An 11933-nucleotide genomic window follows, 5' to 3' on the forward strand; every position below is an offset into this window, starting at 1 on the left:
AAAATTATTTTTACTTGTAGGGAAAGAACTATATGGTGTAACTATTTTCAAGGGTAGCTTAGTTTATCTGTTAGGATGCTTTGGGTCACAAGAAATGCAGTAAAGGACAGTGGCTGAGGCTTCAACCTCTGGATGGCCTAGGTTCAAATTCTGGTTTCACTACTGAGTCATTTCAAGGCAGACTGTTAACCCTCCAGTGCACTTTGGCGATGGTGAACACAATAGTTCACTTAGCAAAAAAAAAAAAAGAAAAAGAAAAAGAAAGAAAAAGAAAGAGCAAGGAAACATTAAAACCAGAAATCATGAAACAAAACAAAAGAAGCAAACCCAATAAAACCATTAGGAAATGAGGGTAGACCGTTCACTTCCTTCAGTAAGAGAGTGATTCTCAATTTGGGTCAAAACACATGAGCGAGCGACTACTTCTTCACCTTCAGCAAATGCTTGACTGTAAAATCTGGTCATGGAGCCCAGCTTACCACTGCCAGTGCGGTTGTCACGTCACAGAATTGGTCACTAAACCCAAGGGTGTCTTTTCAGCCCGTGTCTTTGTCTTTTCAGCCCGTGTCTTTCTTAATCTCTTGGAAATATTTGATGCTGTTTGCCATGTCTTTCCTCTTCACACAAGGTCTTTCCCAGTTTCCAAAAGTTGCATTTTTTTCCCTGGTGAATTTCTACCTCCCTAGCGACTCTTTCTCAGTCTTTTCCCTTTGCACATCCCCTCCGTGTTGGCCCTGCTCCTCGGGGGTCTGCCCGGGCTGGTTTTCCCTTCTCCCTTCATGTATTCTTTCAGCAAGATCTCAGCCACTCCCAAAGCTTTGGTTACAACCTGCAAGCTGGTGGAGCCCAAATTTAGAATTCCAATCCAGATCTCAGGAGAGATTCCAGGCTCCAGGTCTGGAGATACAGCTGGATACTGGATATTTTCATTTGTTGGAACCGTAAACTCGGCATTACCCACCTGCACGCATAACTTCTCCCATTTCTTTCTCCTCTCCTTAGTAGGTGGCACCACCTGGTTACCAATGTCAGCAACCTGGAGCCAGTTTTGACTGCCCTCTCCCTTAGTACCCACATCAAATGAATCAGCCTCTCCTAAATATTTTCCAGGTCCATTTGTTTCTTCGTGTCCTCACTGCCACACTCTGTTCTCGTCCACCTCCCTCGACTGCCTGGCCTGATGAACAGCGGGCTGAATGGCCTCCCTGTCTTTAGTGACACCACGCTGCAATCCAGTGTCCACTGTACTCCAGAGTGCTTCTTCAGTAGCAAAAAAAATGCAATCATGACACTCCCATGCTTCATGGCTTTCAGTGACCAGGCTCTGCATGTCCTGCCGCTGGATTTCTTTGCAGTCTGCCCTGCTCTTCTCACACTCAGGCCTTCTCTCTTCCTAAAATATGATTTGCAATTCTTTTCTTAGCTTACCTCCTCTCGTTCTTCAGATCTCGAACTAAATGTCACTTTCTCAGGAAAACCTAAAGTAGGTTACACTTCCTGGATATGTGCTTTCTTATCACCAAACAATTCTACCGCTTATTGCAAATGTGTTGGAATTTCTTAACTTAATTGTACCATGTCCCTGTTGGACTGCAAGGGCCAAAAAGATAGGAACTGTGTTTATCTTATGTGCCTAATACATTGAATATGTGGGCAGATGTCTAAGGATCTGTCCTCTTCATATTGCTTGTAATGGCAGAAAAATTTGGAAGATGCTTAATTTTCTAATATGAGGGAATAAGGTCAATGATTGTGACTCTTCATCTGTAGAATTACCCCACAGTCTAGTTATTAAGAATAAAAGTAAGGGCCTCCCTGGTGGTGCAGCAGGTTAAGCGCAGCACTGTGAAGCTGTCTGCAGCCTCTGCAGTGCGGGTTCGATTCCCAGCCAGCCAGGGAGCTACCCACATGGTGCGACAGACCTCTCCTGTCTCGCCCGCTGCTCCCCTCAGCAGTGTATTTTGGTCCATCTGCTTGTTCTGTTCTCTGTCTCTGGTGAGTCCTCTCACCCTCCCATGCCTCTGGCCTGTACCCCAGTTCTTGTATAAATAAAAAAAAATTTTTTTTTAAATTTAAAAAAAGAATAAAGGTAAAATATATTTAATGACATATACAAATATGTTTCTCATGTATTGTTACATGAAAGCAACAGCAGTATATAGGCATTTATGTAGTCTGTATTTTTGCTCTTGTGTTTTTAATTTTTTCCTTAGAATTCTTTCTCATCCATTAATCAATTTATTTTGTTCTTTGTCTTCTCAGCTTGTTTTCAAACATGCCTGCCTGCTTATGTTTTATGAAAGACATCTCTTCTTCTATCAAAAATACCAAACAACTTCCCTGTGTTTTTTCTCTCCTGTATCCAGCACTAGTCTGCATTTTTAACAATTTGTCTTTCTCTTTAGAAAGAAAGGGATTTGTCCTTTCTCTTATTCAGGAGCATCTTTTCATGGATTCCATTTTTCTTTTTTTATTTACTTGGATTGAATGAAACAAAGCCATCAGGTTGGCCCCACACTTTACTTGGGAGATAATAGCATCCTTTTCTTAGATCAACAGCTTGAGAGGAGGTTGGTGTGAATGGTTCCAATCAAATTTTGAGTTCTCGCCAACTTTAGTGCAGCTTGTTCACTGAGGTGATCCTATTTCAACAACTACTACCTGGCTCTTTGATTGTGTGACCCCAAATGATACATACCCACTTCAATTCCTTTTCCATTAGAAGGGATTAAGGTTTCTAAGGGAAATACTGATTCAAGTTCTGGAAAGGAAATATACAAAATAAACCTGAACATCTTGTCACACAGATAGTGAGGATTAGGCATCGAAAGGATTCAGGAACCAACCCAAAGGGGTTTTTCTTTTTTTTTTTTAAGATTTATTTATTTATACAAGAACCGGGGTACAGGCCATAGATGCGAGGGTGAGAGGATTCACCAGAGACAGAGTGGGGAACAGAACAGGCAGACTGACGAAACACACTGCTGAGGGGAGCAGTGGGCAAGACAGGAGAGGTCTGCTGAGCCATGTGGGATTCTTGCCGCTTGGCCGGGATTGAACCTGAGCTGCAGAGGCTGCAAACAGCTCCACAGTGCAGCGCTCAATAGCCTGCGCTGCCAGGGAGTCCCCCAAAGGGGCTTTCATTGACCAATAACAGATAACTTGATCATTAGAGAGGATAACTTCAATGGATTAAAACACATCAAATAAATAAATACATGACTCACAGCACCCCTACCCCTGCCCTGATTGGGGTCTCTTTAGGAAGATGCTAGAGGATCCTTTCGTTATTTTGAAAGTTAATAAAGGTAAAAAATAAGCCTTATGTTGCCTTTCCTGTATCAAGTGTCTCACCAAGAAACAAGATATAAATTGTGGGAAAGTTCCTCTTCATAGAGGTATTAGAGTTAAGTGAATAAGGCGAGAACAGAAATGAAACATTTTATAATCCCTAATGTAATAATGGACTAGGTTTTCCTCACCACCATACAAGAAGAAATGAAAGCAGACATTAGGAGATTCCTGGACCCTTCTAGAGAAGCAAGGGGTTAAGTCTCAGCACTATCAAGCTATAGGCAGCTGCTGCAGCACGAGTTTGATCCCTGGCCAGGGAGCTACCCACATGGTGCAGCAGACCTCTCCTGTCTTGCTCACTGCTCCCCTCAGCAGTGTATTTCATTGGTCTGCCTGTTTTGTTCTCTGCTCTGTCTCTGGTGAATCCTCTCACCCACCGCCCCACTCCCCTACCCCCCACACCTCTGGCCTATACCCCAGCTCTTGTATGCATTAATAAATAAAATAAATCTTTAAAAAAAAAAAAGAAAGAGAAGGTGATACCTGGGGGGAAAAACCAGCAACATCTCTAAAGTGGTCTTGCCAAAAAAATCTAACAAACCTGATCAAGCCTCTAGATTCAAGTCTCTCATTTTACAGGAAACTCAGAGACTAGAGAAATGTTAATCATTTTACCACCAACAACACGAAGATGCAATCATCAACATCCAGACTGTGGGAAACTCTACAGGACAAACAACCTGCTCCCTTCAACAAAGAATTTGCCAGGGGGGAAATATATATGAACTGAGAAATATGTATACACACACACATATATGCATATATATGAAAAATATGAGAAATGATAGAAGGATGTCTGTACACAGAATATACCCCCATTCTCAATGTATACACCTTGCTTGAATTCTGACTAAATTTTTAAAAATCATGATCCTTAACAAACATTTGAACACTGACTGAATTTCCTCTAATATTGAGAAATGATGTTAAATGTTGGGGAAAAAATGATATTGTGTTAATGTGAAAATAGTTTTTATCCTTAAAGATACATGCTAAAATATTTACTGATGAAATGATATGATGTTTGGAGTCTGTTTCAAAATGTAAGGAGAGTAGTGAATGGAATTTTGGTTGTGAGTTGATAATAGTGGAACCAGGGAGGAGCCACAGAGGCTACTCTCTATCCCCACACTATTCTGCTGATTTTGTATATCTGATATTCTTTATGATAAAAAGTTTATTTTTTTGCCAACACACAGCTTCCCTCCACTTAAATGAGAACATCGTTCACTGAAACTTCCAAAACCTTACACACATCAGAATGTTCCTTTAGGGAGACTTTTTGATGAGCCAGTTCACAGCTATTTGTATTCAGGAACAGCTAAGGACTAGGAAATCACAGTGCTGACCATTAGAACATAACTTATTAGAATATATATTATTAGATTATACCTTGATGAGGCAGCCAACTCAGCCCTTTGGATGGTGCAAAGGGCTCGTGGAGGGAAGCTGATAAAAGTTTATTTTTTTTAAAGATTTATTTATTTATGCATACAAGAACTGGGATGTAGACCAGAGGTGCAGGAGGTGAGAGGATTCACCAGACACAAAGTGGGGAGCAGAACTGGCAGATCCATTGAAATACACTGCTGAGGGGAGCAGTGGGCAAGACAGGAGAGGTCTGCCGTGCCATGTGGGTCACCTCCCTGGCCAGGGACTGAACTCGTGCTGCAGTGGCTGGGGATAGCTTCATAATGCTGCGCCTTAACCCCTTGCGTCACCAAGGAGACCCCAATAAAAAGTTTTAAAACTTGCAATTATCAAAAAATTCAATGAAACAAACCCCTAACACTTGATTCCCCGATAAATACTGCCTCTGTCCTTACAGTACTTTGGAATTCTCCCAGTGCACCAGGATTTACAGTAAGTCCTGTCCTACCATAATGGCATTCTCTAGTCAGTAACTATAGCTCATTTCAAATAAAAGTTATCTTGAAAATCCTTTATTTGTTTGTAATTGAAGTAATATTAGGACACCCCACACCACCTCACCCAAGTCCATGAGCTAGTGATAGTCCATTGTGCTTCCTTCCCTCTTTGTTCTTGCCCTGCCCCATTCTGGAAGCTTCATTTCTATTGAAAATCCTTTCACTCGCCCACAAAATAAGCAAATAAGATATTGTGGTTAAGTGTCGTGGTGTGATCCTTTTGAACATTAGCAGTGGTTGTGATAATGTGGACAGAGGGAAGGCTCCTGAAAAGTGACCACGTTCCTCCCTGAGGAGGATGCATATTTCACAGAGAGGGGATAATTAGTAGTAGTAACAGGGGCCCCTTGACTAGAAGTGTAAATGTTGTTCTTCTTAGAACATTAACCTATAGTTGAATTTCAGGTTGTTACAGATCAAGTTGCTTGAATATTTCCCTTTTCAACAGAGGCACATCCCTAGGCCTGTGGACCATGGGGGACCAATCTTCCTATCTGTGTGATGCATCACAGAGGGGACCATTCTAGAGCAACCTGTGAAAGCCCAGGTCACTGGCATTTAATTGCTCACTTTGAATTTCAGCCAGAGTATGTGATAAATTCAAGAGATTTAATACCTTGACTATTGGGTCCAAGTATCTGATTTTCCATGTGCACATCAGTGCAGGAAATACCTACACAGAGATACAGTGATTTTTTTTTTTTAATCAGAAAACTGACTGAGCCTCAAAGTAAACATTCCTTACTATGTCAGTCAGAGGTTGGGGACAACAGCTCAGCTCTGCCAGGTCATGTGGTCAGCGGCCAGCCTGACAGGGAAGCTGAAAGCGCTGGATGTGAACACTTCCCTTTCTGCCTAGGCCTCTTCTGGGCAGAGGAAGTGAGAGCCCAGAAGAAAGGTGGTTAGGTCAGAATCCTTTTGCTGAATCCTACATTCCAGATTCCAAGAGAGGGTTTGTATTGCCTATGGGGTGTGTTTTAGGGCCCTGGGGATTGTGAGAATGCAACAGCTTGCCTTTTTTTTTTTTATTCAAATGTGTATGCTTCTCCAGCAGATGATTGCTAACACTGCCAGGACTGGACACACCTTGTTCTAATTTTTTGAGATACACAAAGAAAGATTTTCCAAGCTGCTTTCTCTGAGGAGAAGAAGGGATTGGTGATGCATCACCCCGCTGGGCAGGGTTGGGTGTTCTATGATTGGAAAACAGGAATTATGCAAGGGTGTAGGGACTGGGCACAGCCTGGCTACGAGAGGCCACTCTGTGGCCATGTGGAAGGGGATGGAGATTGGGGGACTCTAACAATGGTCATTGAGAAGTAGATCCAAGGCTGTCCATAGACTGACCAGTCTTTGTTCCAGCCACCTTGTTCCTCCCTAAGTTAAAATTGTTGTCCAGAAGGTCTTCCTCTGCTGGTGCTGGGCATTCCTATGACATTCTGGGGAGGCCAGAATCTGGAAATATTTTATTTATTCATTTTTAAGTAATCTTGTTTGTCTTTGAGTTCTATCTGGTCCCTGATAATCATATGATTTATTGACTCTTGTATTCATCCAATGAATACATTTCTTGAGTACCCTCTGAGTCATACATTATTTTCAGCTTTGAGGTTACAAGGAGGGGAAATCTGTGAGGTCTGACCCTCATGAACTTTCCTTTTGTGTGGGACGATGAGAGTCTTGCACCATCCAAAGGGCTGAGTTGGCTTCCTCATCAAGGTATAATCTAATAAGATATATTCTAATAAGTTATGTTCTAATGGTCAGCACTGTGATTTCCTAGTCCATAGCTGTTCCTGAATACAAACAGCTGTGAACTGGCTCATCAAAAAGTCTCCTTAAAAGAACATTCTGATGTGTGTGAGGTTTTAGAAGTTTCAGTGAATGATGTTCTCATTTAAGTGGAGGGAAGCTGTGTGTTGGCAAGGGGTGCTGAAGAGAAACTCCCAAAACAACTGCAAGTGATTATGGCTTGACCATAGCCCCTCAACTTTGTCACTGGAGATGGAAAAACATCCTTCAGCTCCCACCATCACAGTTGGGTCTAGTAGACTTGATGCACAAGGCCCTCTGAGAATCAAAGCAGCAGATCTAAGGAATTCTTCTCTTTATTCCTGAGTGGTGTTTGGGAACATGATAATGCTATTAAGCTTCTTGAGCCCAAGTCAACTGACTTGATGGGCAATGATGTTTGGAGGAACCTGGATCAAATGGTAACTCTCAAACCTCTAAGAACAGTTTCTCACCTCTGGTTGCACATTAGAAGGACTCAGAGAGTTTTAAAAATGACCCATGCCTGGACCTATTCTCTGCCCAATTAAATCAATGGCTGTAAGTGTGGGGCACCTATTTTTTTTTTTTTTTTAAAGCTCCAGTGACATGGATGTGCAGCCAGAGCAGAACCACTGCTCTAGACTGCTCCAGACTGGAGGCAGGCCCAATCTGTCAGAGAGCAAAGGTAAGTTAAACAGGCTGCTTGCACATGCCAGAGAGACTTTCAAGCTCACCAGTAAGTTGGTCAATAGGTCTAAGTTTCAAAAGCAATTTTCCAAAGTTCAAGTCACTTTTCCTGTGGTTAAAAAGCTTTAAAATTGTAAAAGCAAACTTTTATTTCCAAAGCAGCTTTGAAGTTTAAAGCTGGCAAACTGTGTCATCCTGAAGAAGGGAATATTTTACATTCCTGGAGAGCATGTCAGAATTTCAAAGGACAATAATAATAGGTGAAAGCTGACTGATGTCTAGAGCCAAGCAGGTAGCAAGATTTAACAGGATCATAGTCACCAAAAGCCTCTGACCCTTTCTCCATCTTCTTCAGAGGAATAGACGGGAAGACCCGTCCTCACCCAACAACAACAAAATCCTGTCTGGAACATCTCTGCTGGAGGACCAGCTTATCTCTGCCAGAATGATTTAGATAAAGAGGCACTTAGCACTTTCTAGAAGAGTCTGCACTTTCCTATAACAGTGTATATAAAAAAGGCATCCTTTGTGCAACTGTATCTCATCAGTCTCAGTTCAGCCCTTTTCCACTGCTTAAGCATCCAATATGGCCATGTTCTCTCCCCAAGTCCTCTCTTCTCTAGCCCATGTGCACAGTTTCTGAGTATTCTTGATGTAAGATTGTTTCCAGATCCTTTACCACCTGGTGGTTCTCTCACTTTTGTCAGTGTACTTCTTAAAATATGACACCCAGAACCAAGCACTGTTTATGAAGTGTCAGCTATGTCCAGAAGTGCTGTGGCAAGATTCAGACACAAGACCACCACGTGTAGTTTCTCTATAATTAGAAGGGTAGGCAGGGCCCAGACTGGGTCTGTAGGGGCTCGGGGCATGGTCTGGGACAGGTGTAAATATTGGGTGATCACAACCATGTGGTCAAGAAGGACGGACAAAGTTTAGCAGCAATCTACAGCCAAGACAGAAACACTTCTTTATCTTCGTACAAGTACTCCTTTGATTTTCAGCATTAAATGTCTTGAAAATGTGTGCTCTGCTCGGTGTGTTTCTTTGTGGTGTGCAAAGGGACAGGCTACAGATAGGAAAGCTTGTAAGAAAATGTGCCTTGTGCACTGGGCAGGGAGAAGCCCATTCGCCACTCTTGGATGCTGGCTGAGAAGCCGAGACGCTGATGTCAAGTAGAAGTGATATGGGAAGATTGGGTTGTCCCTAGCCAAAATCTAGTGGAATAATCTAGAAGGCAACGAGGGTTGAGACCAATAGTGGGTGTTAGTGTCCTACACCCCTGCCAAAAACTTTGGGGAGCTTGTTGTTCTAGGAGACCACAGAGGAGGCAGCGGTAGCACCCCAAATATAGTTATCAAAAGCCTGTGCTCTTGGAGAAGGAAAAGGACAGTGTCTCAGCAACCTTGCATACCTGTTGTTTGGGGCTGGAGTATCGGGGTTTTAATGAATGCTTTATAGAATATCTTGTCTTGGAAAGAGACAAGTGCAGGGCAATTTCGAAGGGCAGATAAGCAAAGGCAGGTTTGTCCTTCAGAAGGTGAAGGCTGCTTGGGGAGCTGGCAGTCTGGAGTGAGGATAAAGCAAGCAGTTTCCTCCTGTTGGAGCCAGAAAGAAGAATTGTAATTAGAAGTGATGTAATCATTCTGCCTGCTTATAATTTCTACAGTTGTAGTAATTGAACTTTCAGATTCTCTCTCTGCACTAAAGGTGTTCTGAGTCTCCCTAATAGAATGGATTTGTTTCAGAAAGAAACTGGGGGAAGGTCTTAGGTTTCAAATGGTTGTGGGGTTCGGACTATGCTTTGGGAGGGGGCCTTCTGTTTAGTCAGCACCAACCCAGGCAGCAGCCATTGGTCTTTGTCATTTTGTTTTTTTCAGTCCTGGACGTATCAGCACATACAGTGACTTTATGATAAAAGGCTTTCTGATTTTGTGGGTGTTTGCTGGCCAAGGCACTATCTGATTTGAATTTCTCCTTCTAATTTCACCACCTGCCGGGATATATTGCCCTGAAACACAAAGTAGAGACAAAAAGCAATTAACTAGATACACTGAGAGTGGGAGAAGGGAGGACAGTCTTTCTTTGTCTGAAATATCTGGATTCTTGAGTTCTGTCATGGCTTGCCTGACATCTGAAATGGTGTGATATTATGGCAGGAGGAAACAAATAAATACAAGGAACGTCCATGAATGAGCAATCTACTTTTAGGAAAAAAACCAACGCGTTATGGTATTGTTTCTTTAAATGGAGGGAGTCAACACAATGCCTGAGAGGATCCTTCCAAGCTCCTCTAACAACTAATATTCCTGGTCAGATCCAAACATCTCAGAAACCCCAGGGAATGGATAATACTCAGGTTTTTGAGAAGGAGTAAGCAGGTTTGAAAACAGAATCTGCCGAAATGAATCTCAGCCTGCAAAGAATTGCACTAGTTGAAGAGGAACTTAACTGTCCAGAACACACGCGACTATCCAAAAATCAAACGACGTGAAATGTGTTTGTTCTTTCACTCATTTACCTATTCACTTATTTAGCAAGTATTTATAGGGAGCCATCTCTGGGTCCACAGTGTTTATTTGGCTTTCAGACTAGAAGCAGCTTTGCCACGGGCGTGAGATAGTGCATATTCATTCATCTCCTCCGGAGAGGCAGGTGGCCCCTGGCGGTCACTTCACCCGTATAGGTTCTAAGCTCCCAGCAGCCTTCACATTGGGGAACAGTCACAAAGCGTATGATCTCACCTACAAGGTGGCACTGGGGCCACCTGAGCACAGCAGTGTTCCGCTTCCCCACTTTCCACGTTAAAATGTTGCTTGGTCTTTACTCCTTGTCGTCTTCCCTCTGGTTTCAGAGAAGGACGTGTCCACGGCTGACCTCTCCAGTGCTCCTTGCCCTGTCAGGCAGTGGGTCTCTCTCTCCCGTCTTGTTACGCCCAGCATTCCCCTGCTCTCTGCGGGGTTCGGGGAGTGCACACCCACTTCTCCACTTCTTGTGCTATCTCTGCTCCGCCACTCCTCAAGCTACCATCACTTTCCTTCTCTGTTTGCGGGGCCTGCCAGCCTTCTGAGATGGTGCTTCCTTCTCTGTACTCGCTCCATCCTCGCCTGCAAACTTCCTACAACCACTAGAGAAAATTAACTGCAAAAGGGCCTCGTGATATTGGTGGTAGAGAGCTGCATCTCATGATCTGTGATCTTTTTCTTGCTGTAGAAATAGAACTCCCTCCCCCCCAATAATAGAAATAGAACCCCACTTCCCATTTGCTTTTTCTCTTCATGCTGGTGAGAATGTGTAGGGAATGGCAGGAATCATTTTAGATCCAAGATAAAACCTTGTGATGCAGAGAATAGAGCAGAAAGAGAGAAGCATGGGTCCCTAACCACGTGACACAGCCACGTTAACCCTGAGCTGTTCACGCGGGCCTGTTACATGCAGCACTTCACACTGCTATCTGGCCTGTATTACGGGAGCCAAATCTGTATCTGTAGAGGTAAATCTGTAGAGAATAACCCACATCTTCATCAATACAAGCTCCAGGTTCTCAATCCCAGTGATTATTTCTTGGGCTCTTTTCTTGAATGCCCTGGGACACTGGGAATTGTGCATATATTTTATTTTTGAAGCTTTCTCCTCATTCTGCTTCCCTGCTTCCCTTTAATTCCTTCCCACCTCTCTGATTGTTCCTATTTTGTCTACTTTAGTGATTTCCTCTTCTTCATCCCTAGTTCAGCCACAGTCATTCTCCCTTGGCTTTTTCCTGTACATTTGGTGCCTTTCTTTGGCAAGCTGATCCCAGATCATTATTTCAATCCTTTCTTCAGCATCTACTAGCACCACCTTGTACTTTCTGGACAAATTCAGAGATTTATGCCATGATGACTGAGCACAGAGTCTGGAGCCAGATTGTCCTATTTGATTCCCAGCTCTGCCAACTCCTCGCTGTGAGATCTTGAGTAAGTTACTCGCTCACTCGTTGTCTCAGTTTCCTCAGCTGAAAAAGAGAGATGATAAGAATACTTGGTTCAGAGGTTATTGTGAGAATTTAATGGGTTGATCGATACACAGCACTCAGAGCAGAGTCTGCCCCCTGGAAATTGCTATGTAAGTGTTAGCTCTTGTTATTGTTGGCCTTCATACCTGAGGACACAGGTCCCAGTCCCTGACCAAGCCATGACTGGCCCAGACATT

The sequence above is a fragment of the Talpa occidentalis genome, unplaced genomic scaffold (genome assembly GCF_014898055.3).
Source record: "Talpa occidentalis isolate TD23 unplaced genomic scaffold, MPIMG_talOcc4v2.1 talOcc4.4, whole genome shotgun sequence".
In the NCBI taxonomy this organism is placed as follows: Eukaryota; Metazoa; Chordata; class Mammalia; order Eulipotyphla; family Talpidae; genus Talpa; species Talpa occidentalis.